This window comes from Oncorhynchus nerka, linkage group LG23 (genome assembly GCF_034236695.1).
Source record: "Oncorhynchus nerka isolate Pitt River linkage group LG23, Oner_Uvic_2.0, whole genome shotgun sequence".
NCBI classification, from domain to species: Eukaryota; Metazoa; Chordata; class Actinopteri; order Salmoniformes; family Salmonidae; genus Oncorhynchus; species Oncorhynchus nerka.
Genome location: NC_088418.1, coordinates 21,518,851 through 21,537,704, shown reverse-complemented (window position 1 = coordinate 21,537,704; position 18,854 = coordinate 21,518,851). Strand labels below are relative to the sequence as shown.

At 42.4% G+C, this 18,854-nt stretch overlaps 1 protein-coding gene across 2 annotated transcripts in view; it reads left to right on the top strand.

Annotated features, from left to right (window-relative positions):
* Nucleotides 1–18,854, top strand: part of LOC115106454 (thyroid hormone receptor alpha-like) — a 159,142-nt gene that overhangs the window by 107,676 nt on the left and 32,612 nt on the right. The gene's annotated exons all lie outside the window — the stretch shown is intronic.

Genomic DNA, 18,854 nt, shown 5'->3' with positions numbered 1-18,854 from the left:
AGGGAGAGAGAATGTGTTTCCACATTAATAAATAAACCCATACTCTTCACACAGAGCTGTACTTGCCCTGACATACAACCCCAGACATGAATTAGACTCATACAGACCTGGACGTGGTGGAAATAGCCAGCGGCGCCCCCCCCCCCCCCCCCTCCCCAAGGCTTTCTAAGCAAATAGCCATGCACAAACAAATACATAGAAGACCATTGCGCGAGCACCAACACACACACCCACACAGACAGGAAAAAGATAGGTATACTACTACACATAGGAGATCACAGACAGAGAAAATACCAGACAGTATACACACGTGTCGACTCTGAAATACATATGTAATGCCACACATAATCACACACAGGCTGGGGGGGACATGAAATGAGAACAAGAGAACGCATGGAAAAGGGGTGGTTAAATAACCTCAGGGCAATTTGCCATGAAAACCCCACCCTCGTCCCCGTTGCTTTCCTTCCTAAATCTGCTTTCCTCTCCTTTTTTCTCGGTTATCTGTTTTCTATTGGCCACTCTGTCTGTCTGTTTTCTATTGGTCGCTCTGTCTGACTGTAGAGTATGTGTTCGGTGATCTGTCCGAGTTGATAAAGTGTGTGTGTGCATGTGTGTGTGTCTATTGTTGTATTTCTGAGTGTGGGTGTGTGTTTGAGAGCAGATTTGTATGTGTATCAAAGTGTCTGTGTGTGTGCGCACATCTGTGTATACCTGCGAGTCTGCGTCTATTTGTGTGTGTGTGTGTGTGTGTTTTAAGAGGCCCGGGGTGCTAATCTGATCCAGGACCACACAGGCGTTCGAGAGAGAGTGGTCCGCCCTGGCCTGATCCACAAGCATTGCCAAGCAAATCACCTTCCAACCGCCTGCGCCTGCCAAGCCCACCACCTTCTTCCCTTTCACTGGGATCCTTTACATCCGCACCAGAGGGGAAGGGACCGGGACACACACACACACACACACACACACACACACACACACACACACACCTCGATCCCCTGTAGGAACCGGCCCTTGTGCGGGGGGCTCTACAGCTGTGTGTGTGTGTGTCTGGATTTCCCCCTCCTACCAGCACTATTACTATATATCTTTTATTGGTCATTATAGAGGTGGCCTCCTTTTGTTTTACATTTACATTTACATTTAAGTCATTTAGCAGACGCTCTTATCCAGAGCGACTTACAAATTGGTGCGTTCACCTTAAGACATCCAGTGGAACAGCCACTTTACAATAGTGCATCTAAATCTTTTAAGGGGGGGGGGGGGGTGAGAAGGATTACTTTATCCTATCCTAGGTATTCCTTAAAGAGGTGGGGTTTCAGGTGTCTCCGGAAGGTGGTGATTGAAAGGTGACAGGAGCTGTAGGGTGTGTGTGTGTGGTACACTGTATGTTAACCTGTATGATATAGACCAGTGATAGTGCATCTGTGTGGGGCACGCTTGTTTACAATGACAACACACACACAAACACACTCTGAGAGGGCTGAGATGCAAAATTCACTACTCTAGGCAATGTCTCAATCCCTTCCTTGGAGGCTTGCCTGGATAAACCTCATGAATTCATCCCAATTTGTCAAGCTTTTTCTATTTTTCTTGATACATTTACACATATTTATTCCTATAATTTTATTTATTTATGTTTATGTTCTTGGCCCGAGCCTGTTGTTTTTTTATTTGAGTTGTGGCCTGTGTTTGGCTCCTCTGGCCTGTTTGTACACACAGCACAGGAACAATTGGTAGTGTTTCACTGGACTGCACCGTAACTGTGGGACCTGGACAACTTCTTGGTGGACTGCTCATGGTGGGGTGTGTGTGTGTGTGTTTTATGTGTGTAATTTACATGTCTGTAAATCAAATGTTCGTTGAAAAAGTGGCTGTGCGTCAGAATGTCAGAGTGCGTTTGTAAATGTGTATTTATGTGCGCACTTGTGTGTAATTAATTTAAGGGCTGACCCCATTTAGTCGACTGGTCGATTGTTTGGTCGATAGTCTGTTGGTCGACCGAGATTTCTTTGGTCGAGCAGTAGCAAAAACTTTTTTTTAAAGAATTGTGTACAGTCGTGGCCAAAATTTGAGAATGACACAAATATTAATTTTCACAAAGTCTGCTGCCTCAGTGTCTTTAGATATTTTTGTCAGATGTTACTATGGAATACTGAAGTATAATTACAAGCATTTCATAAGTGTCAAAGGCTTTTATTGACAATTACATGAAGTTGATGCAAAGAGTCAATATTTGCAGTGTTGATCCTTCTTTTTCCAAGACCTCTGCAATCTGTCCTGGCATGCTGTCAATTTACTTCTGGGCCACATCCTGACTGATGGCAGCCCATTTTTGCATAATCAATGCTTGGAGTTTGTCATCATTTGTGAGTTTTTGTTTGTCCACCTGCCTCTTGAGGATTGACCACCAGTTCTCAATGGGATTAAGGTCTGGGGAGTTTCCTGGCCATGGACCCAAAATATTGGTGTTTTGTTCCCGGAGCCACTTAGTTATCCCTTTTGCCTTATGGGAAGGTGCTACATCATGCTGGAAAAGGCATTGATCATCACCAAACTGCTCCTGGATGGTTGGGAGAAGTTGCTCTCGAAGGATGTGTTGGTACCATTCTCTATTCATGGCTGTGTTCTTAGACAAAATTGTGAGTGAGCCCACTCCCTTGGCTGAGAAGCATTCCCACACATGAATGGTCTTAGGATGCTTTACTGTTGGCATGACACAGGACTGATGGTAGCGATCACCTTGTCTTCTCCGGACAAGCTTTTTTCCAGATTCCCCAAACAATCGGAAAGGGGATTCATCAGAGAAAATGACTTTACCCCAGACCTCAGCAGTCCAATCCCTGTACCTTTTGCAGAATATCAGTCTGTCCCTGATGTTTTTCCTGGAGAGAAGTGTCTTCTTTTCTGCCCTTCTTGACACCAGGCCATCCTCCAAAAGTCTTCGCCTCACTGTTCGTGCAGATGCACTCACACCTGCCTGCTGCCATTCCTGAGCAAGCTCTGTACTGGTGGTGCCCCGATCCTGCAGCTGAATCACCTTTAGGAGACGGTCCTGGCTTTCTTGGGTGCCCTGATGCCTTCTTCACAACAATTGAACCGCTCTCCTTGATGTTCTTGATGATCTGATAAATGGTTGATTTAGGTGTAATCTTACTGGCACCAATATCCTTGTCTGTGAAGCCCTTTTTGTGCAAAGCAATGATGACGGCACGTGGTTACCATGGTTGACAGAGGAAGAACAATGATTCCAAGCACCACCCTCCTTTTGAAGCTTCCAGTCTGTTATTTGAACTCAATCAGCATGACAGAGTGATCTCCAGCCTTGTCCTCGTCAACACTCACACCTGTGTTAACGAGAGAATCACTGACATGATGTCAGCTGGTCCTTTTGTGGCAGGGCTGAAATGCAGTGGAATTTTGTTTTGTGATTCAGCTCATTTGCATGGCAAAGAGGGACTTTGCAATTCATCTGATCACTTTTCATAACATTCTGGAGTATATGCAAATTGCCATCATATAAACTGAGGCTGCAGACTTTGCAAATTAATATTTGAGTCATTCTCAAAACTTTTGGCCACGACTGTACAAGACACCTGTCTGATTAGCGCCTTTTCTGCGTGAACTAATCCATTGTGGAGGCCGTGTAGATGGCACAGTCCGTCACTCTTAAGATGTGCTACTGAAATTGTATAGGGTTATGTTGCATAAGAACAATGGTGCAACACTAATACAAATAATATTATTTGATATCAAATGCTCTTTCTCCTGCATTGGATAGCACTCGCTGTCCGCAGCGCTGAAACATCAGTGAGCTGTTGAATTGCCGCCTTTTCCATGTTGCTAAGTGCATAATAGCAAAGTTAACCAGCATATTGGTGTTGAGAACAATGTGGCAGAGGGAGCAGTGGAGTTAGATGGGGTGGCGTATCGCTGTAGAACGCTGTGTGTAGCCATGCTCATTAAGTGTGCCTTGATTTCTAAATTAATCACAGACAGTGTCACCAGCAAAGCACCCCCACACTACCTCCTCCATGCTTCACGGTGGGAACCACACTACTCTGCGTCTCACAAAGACACGGCGGTTGGAACCAAAAATCGACCATTTGGACTCATCAGATCAAAGGACAGATTTCCACAGGTCTTATGTCCGTTGCTCCTGTTTCTTGGCCCAAGAAAGTCTCTTCTTATTACTGGTGTTATTTAGTAGAGGTTTATTTTCAGCTATTCGACCATGAAGGTCTGATTCATGATGTTCTCCTCTGAACAGTTGATGTTGAGATGTGTCTGTTACTTGAACTCTGAAGCATTTATTTGGGCTGCAAGTTCTGAGGCTGGTAACTCTGTAATTATAAGTATCCTCTGCAGCAGAGGTAACTCTGTGTCTTCCTTTCCTGTGCTGATCGTCATGAGAGCCAGTTTCATCATAGCGCTTGATGGTTCTTGTGACTGCAATTTCTTGAAATATTCCATATTGACTAACCTTCATGTCTTAAAGTAATGATGGACTGTCGTTTGTCTTTGCTTATTTGAGCTGTTTTTGCCATAATATGGACTTGGTCTTTTATCAAATAGGGCTATCTTCTGTATACCACCCCTACCTTGTCACAACACAACAGATTGGCTCAAACGCATTAAGAAGGAAAGAAATTCCACAAATTAACTTTTAACAAGGCACACCTGTTAATTGAAATGCATTCCAGGTGACTACCTCATGAAGCTGGTTGAGAGAATGCCAAGAATGTGCAAAGCTGTCATCAAGGAAAAGGGTGGCTACTTCGAAGAATCTCAAATATAAAATATATTTGGATTTGTTTAACACTTTACTTCCATTCCATATGTTCTATTTCATAGTGTTGATGTTTTCACTATTATTCTACCATGTAGAAAATAGTAAAAATAAAGAAAAACCTTGGAATGAGTAGGTGTATCCAATCTTTTGACTGGTTTTGTATATCTACAGAAATAAGACAGATCCTGCTTCTGTTTGAGTGTTTGTTTAATAGCCTACTGATTCCGTGAGCACCAAGCCTAACGTAATGTTGGATAAACAATTTCACAAGTTTGTCTGTTTTTAATCTTTGCTATGCTGTAATTAAGGCTTTACACGTTTTTTCATTAGAACAGCCTCTGTTATTACTTATAATTTATTTAGTGTTGTTGACACTGTTCCAAATGATCAGAAACATAATATTTATAATAATAACAATAATAGCCCTCTTTTTTTTCTTAATGTCCTTCTTATTTTTATGATTACTATTGTTGTTATGATCATCATTATAATAATAACTCACGTCGTTATCATTGCTAGGCTTATTATAGCAGCCTTGTATAACCACCAGGCCTAAGAGCGCATCCTGTTTAGTCTTGATACCGTAACTTACTTAGTCCTACATTTCATTTATTCTATAGGCTACTGTATCAATCATTAATTTGTTCATATCATCACAGAGCATTCGAGTCATTCATGATTTAAAATAAAATATTGAAGAGACCCTTGAGTAATTCGCGTACACAATGAATATTCAATTTCAGAAATTGCTTTCACGAATGAATGCGACAGTTTTTGGTCTTTGCTGTAATAAAGGCTTTACAAAAAAGCAAAACAACTTTACAACAGACTGTCTGGTATGCGTATGCTTTATTTATTGTTGTTTACATTGTTCCAAATGGTCAGAAAAATGATATTGTAATCTAAGAGCACCTGTTTAGCACACATAATTTGCACACAGGCCTTGCTCCTTCGTTTCCTTGATCGCCAGTATTTTCCATTACTACTCAAATGTATTCCATATATCCGACTTCCCCTTTACCTCCTGAGCAACCAGTAAACATTCCCCAGTTTCAAGTTTATTTGTCACGTCCTCTGCATCCATTTTGCTGTCACACGTGTTCGGAGTTTGTTATAACCAATGTAATGATGTGATTATGACATGCTATAGGTCAGGCCCTATTAGTCACGTGCAGGCAATGCATACATGTGTCCCGTAAAGAGAGCAAGGGCTGAGGGAATAGAAAATGTTTTTCCTAAACAAATTAGGGATTTAGATAACAGAACTTTTCAGTCAGAAGAGTCTGAGCCTGGCCCGGCACAATCAAATCAATTGTGGTCGGATTCCCTTTTGTCATTTGTGTTTCTTAATTATTTAATGAAACAGTGCGCATAAAGCATCATACAAGTTCAGTGCATATAGTTGATTGGATTAAAACACAAAGAATATGTCTATATATGGAAAAATACACGTTTAAAAATGTTGGCCAATCGATTGGTCGAAAGAACAGATTACTCTTGATCGACCAAGATGATTGTTTTTAGTCAGGGACAGCCGTAAATTCATTATTGTGCTCTGTTCACATCTGCCTAGTAAATAAGGGAGTGTTGGTTGGCATGTTATGGACCAGGGGACTTTCCCAAGATTCTTCCTAGCCAGCGTGGGCTAGATGGAGTCACCGCCTGGGGCTGTCGGCCAGTCAATCCTTACTGCCTTGATCGCTGGCACAGTTAGAAGAGGTTAATGTGTGTGAGCGTGCCATGGTTTAAGCTTTCGGCCCACACAGTTGGCAGTGACTTCACGATACGATATTATTACGATACTTAAGTTCTGATACGATATGTATTGTGATTCTCACGATTCTAGAGATATAGTGAGCAATAATTTAGGACCATGGAATCGCAATAAAATATATTTATATATATATTGCGACTGGGATTTTATTGCGATTCCATGGTCCTAAATTATTGCTCACTATATCTCTTTTGAGGGATGAGAGAATCATGAGAAAATTAGTTTTGATCAGTCAGGGAAATACAATTTCTGAAAACAAATTGGCATACTGTGGTTTTGGTGCAGGTACAGCCAACTAGCGCAAAAATAATATTGCGATATTGTCAATCTGATACTATATATTGTAAAAAAGAATAACCCGCACAGCCCCCGGCCTCATATTCCCAACCTGGCTGATGTCACACACACACACACACAAACCCATGGCTGCCCTTGTTAATGACATCACACACACACACACTGGCGGTGGAATTCCCTTTGTATCCATGCTGAAACTTGGCCTGGCTACCCCATTCATAAAAGTGTACCTGCTGATCTGAGCGTCTGCCAATGCTCAGCTAGCCTCCACTTTGTGACCATGAAATACATCTGGTCCCTGATTCACTGTTCTCCCATGGTTAGGGTTGCAAAATTCCAGGAACTTTCAATAAATTCCATTATTTTCCCGACATCCCAGTTGGAGGATTCCCGGAATCAGGAGGGAATAAGCAGGAAATCCAGAATCCTTCAACCAGGACTTCTGGAAAAGCAGGGAATTTATTGGAAGTTCCTGGAATTTTGCAACCCTAACCATGATCTTGCCTTCGGCAATGAAGGCTTTTCAAGTTTTTAGTTTGTTATTCATCTAATGTAATTTAGGCATTATACAGTTGTGGACTAATACAGTTGAAGTCAGAGGTTTACACACACTTAGGTTGGAGTCATTAAAACTTTAAACTTGTTTTTCAACAACTCCACAAATTTATTGTTAAACTATAGTTTTGGCAAGTCGGTTAGAACATATACTTTGTTCATGACACAAGTAATTTTTCCAACATTGTTTACAGACAGATTTTTTCACTTATTCACTGTATCACAATTCCAGTGGGTCAGAAGTTTACATACACTAAGTTGACTGTGCCTTTATAAACAGCTTGGAAAATTCCAGAAAATGATGTCATGGCTTGAGAAGCTTCTGATAGGCTAATTGAAGGTGTACCTGTGGATGTATTTCAAGGCCTACCTTCAAACTCAGTGCCACTTTGCTTGACATCATGGGAAAGTCAAAAGAAATCAGCCAAGACCTAGGAAAACAATTGTAGACCTCCACAAGTCTGGTTCATCCTTGGGAGCATGTTCTAAACACCTGAAGGTACCACGTTCATCTGTACAAACAGTAGTATGCAAGTATGAACACCATGGGACCATGGAGCCGTCATACTTCTCAGGAAGGATACGTGTTCTGTCTCCTAGATATGGATGTACTTTGGTGCGAAAAGTGCAAATCAATCCCAGAACAGCAAAGGACCTTGTGAAGATACTGGAGGTACAAAATTATCTATATCCACAGTAAAACGAGTCCTATATCGACATAACCTGAAAGGCTGCTCAGCAAGGAAGAAGCCACTGCTCCAAAACCGCCATAAAAAAGCCTATGGTTTGCAACTGCACATCGGGACAAAGATTGTTCTTTTTGGAGAAATGTGCTCAATCCTATAGAAAATTTGTGGGCAGAACTGAAAAAGCGTGTGCGAGCAAGGAGGCCTACAAACCTGACTCCAGCTCTGTCGGGAGGAATGGGCCAAAATTCACCCAACTTATTGTGGGAAGCTTGTGGAAGGCTACCCAAAACGTTTGACCAAAGTTAACAATTTAAAGGCAATGCTACCAAATACTAATTGAGTGTATGTAAACTTCCGACCCAATGAGAATGTGATGAAAGAAATAAAAGCTGAAATAAATAATTAACTCTGCTATTAATCTGACATTTTACATTCTTAAAGTAAAGTGTTGATCCTAACTGACCTAAGAAAGGGAATTTCTACTCAGATTAAATGTCAGTAATTGTGAAAAACTGAGTTTAAATGTATTTGGCTAAGGTGTATGTAAACTTCCCACTTCAACTGTATATTGCCCCCCTTGCACCTTTCCTGGCATCCTTGCAAATTCCCTATTTCTTCTAAAATAATTTGAAATTGAAAATAACTTCAGGTCACCACACCTTGTTATTGGATTTTCAACATTGCAGAACCAATGTATTTTTGTAAAGTTTACCATTTTAATTTAGAAAGTAGATGGAAATGGCATGGACAAAATTATTGGCACCCCAGAGCTAGTACTTGGTTGCACAGCCTTTGGCCAATATATACAATGAGCTTGCTGCACCATTCTACTGGCAACAGCAAACTGTTCTAATTTTTCAATGTTTGAGGGGTGCCCTCCACCAACTGCTGTTTTCAGATTTCACCATAGTTTATGGATGTGGTTCAGATCTGGAATTTTCACCGGCCACTCGAGAACCGTCCAGCGTTTCTTCTTGAACCATTCCAGGGTGCTTTTGATGTGTGTTTGAGGTCCGTGTCGTTCTGGAAGACCCACAACCTTCAGTATAGACCTAGTTTTTTGGACACTGGGTTGAACATTGCACTACAAAACACCTTGATAACCTGCTGATTTCATGATGCCATGCGCACGTTCAATGTCCCCAGTACCAGAGGCAGCAAAGCAACCCCACAGCACTATCAAACCTCCCCATGTTTGATTATAGGGAGGGTGTTAATTTTCATAGAATGCTTCATTTCAAAAGTGCAAGGGTGGCAATATATTTGTTCTCAACTGTATTCAGCGATTGAATGAGTCTTGTGAAATGGATTTATCCAAACTATAAACAAACTTGTTGTTGTAGAAACACGCAGTCGGTCAGACAGTGGGATTCTTTGTGTTGAAACTTGAGAAGAACACTCAGTGTCCCCTCTCTCTCTCTCTCTCTTTGGTTCCAATGGAAAGTTATGGCGTATCGCCCAATAGCGTAGCAGGGTTTGCCAAAGACTGTTGAAGGTACAAATATGAAGTCATTCCCTGAGTGTACTTCACTACAATTTCCAATTGCTGTTCGGAAATGATGAACAGAGGGGTGGGAAGTTGCCATATAAAAACAAAAACAGAACAAAAACAAACTAAGTACAGAATGTATGTTTTCACGCAATGGGTTTCTGTTAAGGTGGATTGTGGGAGAACAACCTTCATGTCAAGGGGTTAGGTGCCTTGAAAAATATGTTGTGCTCCATCAAGTCAAGGGACCGGAAAAGAGGGAGGCTGACCCGTAGCGGGTTTGATCCATTCAAATCCCTTTATTTTCCTCTTGGAAGTACCCAGGCTTGAGACGCTTGATAGATCTACCTTAAGAAAAGACAGTGGGGTAGAAGAAGGAAAAAGAGTTGGATTTGTTTTCCCGAACGCTAGTCACATTCTTGGGAGCGTCTTAACTTGCCTTTGCCAAAACAGGCTGGAACGGGGATGGGGGGTGAGAAGGAGGAGAGAAAAGTGAGGGAGGGTAGCGAAAGGGAGCTATAGGACAGGATTATAACCTTATTTACATCATGGCATTTCCACTCTTTTACCTGTATTTGTTCCTCCATCCACACTGTACATTAGACCTATTTACCGCAACTGCCCTGACTACCATTGTCTATGTAAACCCCTTTATACGGAGTGGCTGTGGATCCGAAATCTCTGGAACCCTCTTCCCAATAGCTAAAGGATTAAAGCTTATGCACGTGTGAGATTCTCTACTGTACGCACAGTCTCTGCTCGTCTCATTCTGCTGCCCAGAGAACAAGCTACTCTGCTCAATCTCAGTGATGAATGGAGAAAGATGTTTAATGGACTTGATCAAAGCTGACTCAATGTCTGAATGATCAAATAATTATAGAACCGAACATTACTGTCCTTTTTTCCCTATCGTCCGACAACAACATGTGCCCCGAGGCAAAATCTGTGCTTTGATTGAACCAAAACGCAGGTATGCTACAGTGTTTTAACTCAATCTGCTCCAACATTCACTCACTGTCCAAAACAGCACTGTACTTCAAAACGACAGCGTACATATAACTAAGAACATATAAATGTATATTTCCATGAAACTGATGGAGATCAAACTGCTGGCAAGCAGATACTGCATGGACGTTTCACCGGTAAATCTTGAAGATTTAACATTCACCATCGACAGTGAGAAATGTGTGAAGGGAGGGTGACCACAAAAATGTGTCCGTAAAGTACAGGTAAAGAAACAAATGCCCAAAACATAATGCGGATCTTTAGCTCTGTGGAAGAAGGGGCGGGGCAGCCTCTGCCTTGTTTATAATCTCCACCCCTGTGGGTTGAACCCTACAACTATTATCTGTCACCCACTCCAGCCTGCCGTCTGATGCCCTCCCCCTGCACATCCCCCCTTCATATCAGTCCCAGTGCCTCTGTCTGTATCCCCCTCAGCCAGCTGCCCCTGTCTGTCTATCAAGTAAAAGGAAGTTGGTCCAAGATACTGATCTCATGTCAGTTTTAACCCCCCCCCCCCCATCCCTTAATGTTTAAGGTTAGAATTCAGGATGTATAAGCTGATCCTGGATCTGTACACAATAACAATATATAACCAGATCTTATTGTCTATCTACCCTACATACATTGACACCCCTGACTAGGCACCCCTTCATATATAACCCCAACATATCTAACCCCTAGGCACCCTCTCTCTAACCCCCACACCGTCTCTGTTGTTTGGGATAAAAGGTCCCTTATTACTTCATGTGATTTGAGGCTCCGTTTTGCCTTGGGGGCCTTGCTGCAATGTTGTTGAAAAATGTGAAACAATTTGTGTACTGTTGCAGAGTGGTAGAAGAGACAGTTTCCTAAGGCCTTCGCTTATTTCTCTATTCATCACTGTTTTCAATAGTATAAAAGAAAAGAGGAAAACAGACAGACAGACAGACAGACAGAACATGGTGCCAAGTGTTCCTACCCTGCTCTGCATACAGTACCTAGGGAAGAGGCTCTGCAGCACGTCCCATATGCCCTTGTCACACACACACACACACACACACACACACACAGCAACAATCAGCAGGGCATATCCTCTGAGTTCAAGGTTGGGTTTGCTTCCACGGTTCCCATCACAGAGGGAGAAAGGTTGGGGGACAGGGTGTGTGCGGATGTGGATGAGGTAATGTATGTGTGCTTGCAATACTCAATTGTCTCTGTAGTGCAATATATTACTATAGATTACCATATATCTGCTTGTGTGTGTGTGGCTAGCTGTGACCTATAATGACCACTAGAAAGTAATCAGGATAGTGTCAATGTGCCCTCCCAGCTGGACATCAAATACACCAGGCCAACTGATACACACACACACACACACACACCGCTCTCTTTACTTTTCAACCTCACCAACTGGTCTTAGGTCAACTATGTGAATTCCTCATAATGGTTAGGGTCCCCAGTGGCGTATAGAAATCCAACCCCAAGTCAGTTGTCAGGGGGTGAATGTTAATGGGGTGTCTTAGATATTACTGCACTGTTGGAGCTAGGAACACTTCGTTACACCCGCAGTAAACATCTGCTAAATATGTGCATGTGACCAATTCGATTTGATTTGATTGTGATTTGTTGTTTAACAAGTCTCTATCTGGAATTCCAGGGGTTCTGTCAAGTGGCAGGATCACTACGTTACCGTAGGGCTGTTGGGTTGATGTAGTGACGAGTCAGTTAAAAAAAACGATAAAAGGCATCTGTGTGTCTCTTTGCCAGGTGACTTGTTTACCTCATGACGGGCACGTTCAGGCTTAGGGCTATTAGCGGAGGGAACAGTGATCCTATGTCCTCCTGCATAGTGTAATGCAACTGGAGTAGGCTGGTGTGTGTGTGTGTGTGTGTGTGTGTGTGTGTGTGTGTGTGTGTGTGTGTGTGTGTGTGTGTGTGTGTGTGTGTGTGTGTCTTGCACGTGGGTCAGGAGTCCACACACACACACACCTGATCACACACACTTGATCCACCTCTACGTAGACGACACCATACTGTATACACCTGGCCCTTCTTTGGACACTGTGTTAACAAACCTCCAAATGAGCTTCAATATCATACAACACTCCTTCCGTGGCCTCCAACTGCTGTTAAATGCTAGTAAAACTAAATACATGCTCTTCAATCGATTCCTGCCTGCACCTGCCCGCCCGCCCAGCATCACTACTCTGGACGGTTCTGACTTAGAATATGTGGACAACTACAAATACCTAGGTGTCTGGCTAGACTGTAAACTCTCCTTCCAGACTCATATTAAGCATCTCCAATCCTAAATTAAATCTTTAATCTTTATTAAACCTTTACTCACGCCGCCAAACATACCCTCGCAAAACTGACCATCTTACCGATCCTTGACTTCGGCGATGTCATTTACAAAATAGCCTCCACCACTCTACTCAGCAAACTGGATGCAGTCTATCACAGTGCCATCCGTTTTGTCACCAAAACCCCATATACCACTGCGACCTGTATGCTCTCGTCAGCTGGCCCTTGCTTCATATTCGTTGCCAAACCCACTGGCTCCAGGTCATCTATAAGTCTTTGCTAGGTAAAGCTCCGCCTTATCTCAGCTCACTGGTCACCATAGCAACACCCACCCGTAGCACGCGCTCCAGCAGGTATATCTCACTGTTCATCCCTAAATGCAACACCTCCTTTGGCTGCCTTTCCTTCCACATCTCTGCTGCCAATGACTGGAACAAATTGCAAAATTCACTGAAGTTGGAGACTTATATCTCCCTCACTAACTTTAAGCATCAGCTATCTGAGCAGCTTACCGATTGCTGCAGCTGTACACAGCCCATCTGTAAATACCCTATCTAACTACCTACCTCATCCCCATATTGTTTTTATTGACTTTTCTGCTCTTTTGCACACCAGTATTTCTACTTGCACATCATAATCTGCATCATCTATCACTCCAGTGTTAATTTGCTAAATTGAAATTACTTCGCTACTTTGGCCTATTTATTGCCTTACCTCCTTACTTCATTTTCACACACTGTATATTGATTTTTCTATTGTGTTATTGACTGTACTTTTGTTTACTCCATGTGTAACTCTGGGTTGTTGTTTGTGTCACACTGCTTTACTTTATCTTGGCCAGGTCACAGTTGTAAATGAGAACTTGTTCTCAACTGGCCTACCTGGTTAAATAAAGGTGAAATAAAAAATAAAAAAGTATGGTCTATAAAGCCCTTAGTAGTGGAGCCTCGTTGCATTGATTAACACCACTTTCATCAACTGCAATAAGGCCATGTGAGTCAGGGTGAATTATACACCAACTTGGAAAGGAGTCTTAGGAGACTTCCACTGATTGCACTGCAACAGATCGAGCAACCGCAGTTCTTCAAGCTCCAAACAAGTCGACAGCCCTAGATCTCTCTGTCAACTTCCTCTTTACAGTTCAACCTATTTCACTCCGTCACATCAACTACACATTAAACCTCAGACATCCTTGATCTAAACTTCCCTCTCTTCCTCCATCAAGAGCTTCTTCTCCCTCTCTCTCCTCCTTTTTAACCAAGCTCAGCTCCTCCCTTTTGTCATCCCCCCCCCCCCCCCCAAATAAAGAACTGAGAGACGTCAATCAAATTGGTGGGAACTAAAAGACTAAATAAATAGAGGGATGTTTAATTGATACAGAGGCTGCCCCACGCGCCAACATCACAAGTTCACTCGTTTTTCTTTCTCATGCGTTTTAAAGTTGCCATTTTATAGTATGCCAATTAAAGTGCAGCTCGGGGAGCGAGCCCAGATTCTCAAGCCCCAATTAAAAGTTGGAGGGTTGATTTGACAGGACAGGGAAACAGATCAGGCCATGTGAGTGAGAGTGACTGAAGAAATGGCTGGGCTCACATTGTTTAGAGATGTATTCAACACACAAACACACACGCTCACATGCATATTGACGCCACACACACATACATTCACATTCCTTCACACTTCTCACATGCGCTGCTGCTACTCTCTGTTTATTATCTATGCATAGTCACTTTACCCCTACCTACATGTACATATTACCTCAATTACTGACCCGTACCCCTGCACATCGACTCGGTACCAGTACCGCCTGTATAAAGCCTTTTTATTTTTTTCCTTTAATTTATTTAGCCAATTTCACTTACTTACTTTTTAAAAACTCTGCATTGCTGGTTAGGGGCTCGTAAGTAAGCATTTCAAGGTTATATTCGGCATGTATGAGACTGTCACGCCTGCTCCCGCTTCCCCTCTCTGATGCTTGAGGGCGCCAGGCTGCCATTCATTACTCACACCTGTCACCATCAATACGCGCACCAGCGCTCACTGGACTTACCTGGACTCCTTCACGTTGTTGATTGCCCCTACTATATCTGTTTGTTCCTCAGTTTGTTCCCCGTCAGCATTATTGTCGTCATATCGTTTTGTTCCTCCCGCCCAGACCCTGTTCTTGTTTTGTTTGATGTCCATTTTCCATTAAATGTTCACTCTCTGTACTTGCTTCTCATCTCCAGCGTCGGTCCTTACAGTGACATAAAATGTGATTTGATTATTCTCAAGTAATCATCCCCCACTTGACTAGATCCATACTGTAGCTGTCTGCACATTCAGTATATACCTATGTTTCTTGTTACATGTGCTAGTCACGCTTGCCAGACTCTCAGAGATACAGCGTCTGTGGCAAAAGATTATATGTGTATATACACGCACACATTTTCCCTCACACTCACTCATGTAAGCACACAGCACACAAATTCAGTACAAGTGCAAAAAAATGCACACAAAACACACAAAACAACCCACCTCACTCACACACATACACACACACACACACTTGCATAAGCCACCTGAAACCCTTAAAGTGGAACTGACAGCATTTTAGCAACATGAAATCTTTTTAAAATCTCTTCATATACACCCCCAGGAAGAATGTGACACCTATGTTTTTTTTTTGGGGGGGTTCTGACGAGCGAGCACTTACATATAGTCGGTTCCATAAAGCAATAGAATGTTTGGGAATGACATAAAATTCTATAGGAATATAAAGTTGGAAAACGGCTGTGCGTTTGGACAATTCATAGAAATGACAGTAAACAAAACGGAATAAAAACGTGTCTACACAGCCAATCAGAGCTACAGTTGGCCTATTATGCAAACAAGATGAGCTCAAATTTAACAAGGGAACGTAAGATAAACCCTCTCAAACTTTTTCAGCTAGTTGGCCATCACAATTGCACTGATAAACGATGGAGAATAGTAGCCTGCTCGTCCTTCTGCAGTTTCCCTACCCAATGCATGCTGGTCCCAACGCACGTTTTGACAGTTGAATGGGAACTTGCCTGTGTAACGGATGTGAAACGGCTAGTTTAGTTAGCGGTGGTGCAGCGCTAAATAGCGTTTCAATCGGTGACGTCACTTGCTCTGAGACCTTGAAGTAGTAGTTCCCCTTCCTCTGCAAGAGCCGCGGCTTTTGTGGAGCGATGGGTAACGATGCTTCGAGGGTGACTGTTGTTGATGTGTGCAGAGGGTCCCTGGTTCGCGCCCGGGTATGGGCGAGGGGACGGTCTAAAGTTATACTGTTACACCTACCTGCTAAATACATTTGATTGACAACTAAGAGATATGATAACTGTGGAGAACAGTCGTTAAAGTTCAGCATAGCTAGCTAGCGAGAAAAATGATTCACATTTCTTGCTTGCTAACTGAATTACACCTGTATCTCCAGCTGTAGCCACTGAAAAACGATATGAGGAGAAAAAGTTGCATTTTCGGGACAGATATAGCCTATTTGTTTTTACCAAAAAACATGCAAAATCTGAAATATCAAATCTACATAAGTAATCAGACCCTTCACTCAGTACTTTCTTGAAGCATCTTTGGCAGCGGTTACAGCCTTGAGGCTTCTTGGGTGCAAGCTTGGCACACCTGTATTTGGAGAGTTTCTCCCATTCTTCTCTGCAGATCCTCTCAAGCTCTGTCAGGTTGGATGGGGAGTGTCGCTGTACAGCTATTTCCAGGTCTCTCCAGAGATGTTAGATCGGGTTCAAGTCCGGGCTCTGTCTGGGCCACTGAAGTGCATTCAGAGACTTGTCCTGAAGCCACTCCTGTGTTGTCTTGGCTGTGTGCTTAGGGTCGTTATCCTGTTGGAAGGTGAACCTTCAACCCAGTCTGAGGTCCTGAGCCCAGCCTAAAACCCCAAAAAGCAAGCAATGCCAATGTAGAAGCACAGTGGCTAGGAAAAACTCCCTAAAACCTAGAGAGGAACCAGGCTCTGAGGGGTGGCCAGTCCTCTTCTGGCTGTGCCGGGTGGAGATTATAACAGTACTAGTCTCCTAGTCCCTGCCACTGAAAAACATCCCCACAGCATGATGCTGCCATCACCATGCTTCACCGTAGGGATGGTGCCAGGTTTCCTCCAGATGTGACGCTTGGCATTCAGGCCAAAGTGTTCGATCTTGGTTTCATCAGACCAGAGAATCTTGTTTTTCATGGTGTGTGAGTCTTTAGGTGCCTTTTGGCAAACTCCAAGTGGGATTTCATGTACCTTTTACTGAGCAGTGGCTTCCGTCTGGCCACTCTACCATAAATGCCTGATTGATGAAGTACTGCAGAGATGATCCTTCTGGGTGTTTCTTCCATCAACACAGAGGAACTCTAAAGCTCTGTCAGAGTGACAATCCCCTGATTGCTCAGTTTGGCTGTGCGACCAGCTTTAGAAAGAGTCTTGGTGGTTCCAAACAAAATTCTTGGAGACCTTGAATGCTGCAGAAATGTTGTGCCTCGACACAATCCTGTCTAGGCGCTCTACGAAGAATTCCTTTGACCTCATGGCTTGTTTTTTGCTCTGACATGCACTGTTAACTGTGGGACCTTATATAGACAGGTGTGTGCCTTTCCAAATCATGTCCAATCAATTGAATTTACCACAGGTGGACTCCAATCAAGTTGTAGAAACATCTCAAGGATGATTAATGGAAACAGGATGCACCTGAGCTCAATGTCGAGTCTCATAGCAAAGTGTCTGAATACTTATGCAAATAAGGTATTTCTGTTTTTTATTTTTAATACATTTGCTAAGATTTCTAAAAAACCTAGTTTCGCTTTGACATTATGGAGTAATTGTGTGTACATTTATGAGGATTTTTATTTATTTAATCCATTTTAGAATAAGGCTGTAAGGTAACAAAATGTGGAAGAAGGCAAATGGTCTGAAAAGTTTTCGAAGGCACTGTATGCACACAGGATGCTTTGTATAGCATTTTAACATATTAAAACAAAAGAATAGATAAATACTATTTGTCCAGCCTTTGCTGCTCTGCTTGCAGATGCCCATAATATGTTCCAACCCTAATCAAAAAGTATTTAATAACTCCAAATAACAAAATCAGAGCTATAGGTTATTGTAACATTTAAATTTAAAACATGATTTGCATGAACTGCATGGGTCACTGGTGCGGTTGAATGCAGCATTGCTGTGTGGCGCACTCAAAATGTCTTGTAGTTGAGTAGCCAGCCTAGGCTACTGCTCAAATGTTGCTGTAATAGGCCTATATGTTTCTCATTGGATGGAGTTTTGTTTCAGGTTTTGTTTTTTGGTTATTCATTTGTCAAGCTTTAAAAACCAAAGCCAGACTGCACGTTTTTCGTAGCCGAGCTAGGATTGTAGCTTGTGTCTGTACACTTTCCCTCTGCTGCGTGCTGTAAACGGGACACATAGAAGCAGCGCAATTGAAGTTGAATTGACAGATGAGAGCACATCAGACTGTCATTTTATAAAGTAGGTGACTCAACTGTTGACTCCTTTAAACTCAGGCCTTGTATTTGACATGTGCGCTAGCATATTAGACATGTTATGACTTAGTTATTACAGTTGTAATTTTTTTCTCCAAAATATTGATATATATGTTCCAGACCAGCTGTGATTTACAACCTGATAGCAATATGTTTTGGACAACCAAGAAATGTCTTGGTGAATTATATAAATCATTCAGTGTACTGCATACATCTATTCTGCCAACAAGTCCTTACAGTACATCATGGAATTTTGAGTCAAACATAAACTATTTTTAAAACCAGTTATAAAGTTGGTTTTGTAGCACAAACGAGGAATTTGATATTTTTGACTGATATGATTGTCTGTATTGTACTGCAAAGTAGGTCAAACGCTGTCCGTTCCACCTTAAATGTATTATTCAGTGTTTTCTTTTCCCTTTTCCTGTTATTGGTTTGTAAGCCCTAAAAACTAAGTTCATTTTC